Genomic DNA, 1693 nt, shown 5'->3' on the forward strand with positions numbered 1-1693 from the left:
TCCCTGAGCCCACGGGTTTGAGACCAGCCTGAGTAACCTGGCGAGACCTCATCTCTACAGTAAATTAAAAAAATTGGTCAGGCATGGTAGTGCATACTTATAGTTCCAGCTTCTTGGAAGGCTGAGGCAGAAGGATCGCCTGAGCCTGGTAGGTTGAGGATGCGGTGGCCATGAGCATGCCACTGCACTCCAGCCTGGGTGACAGAATGAGCTGAGACTCCAAATTAAAAAAAAAAAAAACACCAAACTAGGGGCAGAGGAAAGTAAACTATGCACACTAATCTGGAGCCAAAGTTCAAACTTCCTCTTATAAGAGTAAAATTGTCTTTAGAGTATTACTAGGGCTCAGCATTTTGGGAGGCCGAGGTGAGAGGATTGCCTGAGCTCACAGGTTTGAGACCAACCTAGGCAATTTGGTGAGACTGCATCTCTACAATAAATCAAAAAATTAGCCAGGCGTGGTGGTGCATGCCTATAGCTCCAGCTACTTGGAAGGCTAAGGCAGAAGGATCACCTGAGCCTAGCAGGTCCAGGCTGCGGTGGCCATGAGCGTGCCACTGCACTCCAGCCTGGACAATAGAATGAGACTACAAATCACACACACACACACACACACACACACACACACACACACACACACACACAAAAGCATTACTAGTGTATATTTTTAATCCATGTAAATTTTGCATGTCATTTCTACTTATGGATGTTTTTTAATATAAATTTTAAATTGTTGAATAAATTACTTGTTTTTTCACCCTTAATCCTCCTTCAATTAAAATTAAAGTTCTAGGAATATGTGATATGTATCTTGAAGTTTCTAGGAACCTATCAGTCCTGATAGATAGGAGTAAAACGAGTTTTAAGTTCCAATGAGTGTGAACCGTTTGTTTTTGGTTCATCCTACGTGGAGTCTAGTAGAGTATTTGACACATAGTAGACTATGAGTATTTGTTAGGTAAGTGAATGTATATTGCTATATTTGCTACTTTTCTTACAGTGCATGTTGTTTTATCTAACCCAATTGTATTTGACATAGTCTCTACTCTTATGATTTCTAAGAGCAGTTATAGATTCATTAGGTAAATAATCACTTAGACTACCAATTGTCAGTCAGTATTTCTAGGTCAGATGAGCAAAAGTATAGAAGCAGAAAGGACTAGAGAACAGTGTGAATATTAAAGTTAAGATACTTCAGAACTGCAGGGAAATTTATAAAACATTTCATTCCTAGCTTACAGTAAATAAGAGAAATAAGAGTCAAGTTTAGTGGCTTATGCCTATAATCTTAGCACTTTGGGAGGCGGAGATGAGAGGAATACCTGAGCCCAGCAGTTCAAGACCAGCCTAGGCAACTTGGCAAGAGCTCATCTCTACAATAAATAAAAAAATAAGCCATGTATGGTGGTGCATGCCTGTAGTTCCAGCTACTTGGAAGGCTGAGGCAGAAGGATCATGTGAGCCCACGGTGGTCATGATTGTGCCATAGCACCCCAACCTGGGCGACACAATGAGATACCAACTCAAAAAAGAAGGAAAAAAAAAAGAGATTATATAAGTTTTTATGAACTTAAATCTATTCAATTTAAAGAACAACCCTTCTTTCTGAGGCTATTTTGTTTACTACCAACTTGAATTTCAAAATGTCTTTTCCTTTATTAATATTGTGGGAGTAGATAACTCTTCTTTTCTT

The sequence above is a fragment of the Carlito syrichta genome, unplaced genomic scaffold (genome assembly GCF_000164805.1).
Source record: "Carlito syrichta isolate Samal-C Ts95f unplaced genomic scaffold, Tarsius_syrichta-2.0.1 Scaffold309689, whole genome shotgun sequence".
NCBI classification, from domain to species: Eukaryota; Metazoa; Chordata; class Mammalia; order Primates; family Tarsiidae; genus Carlito; species Carlito syrichta.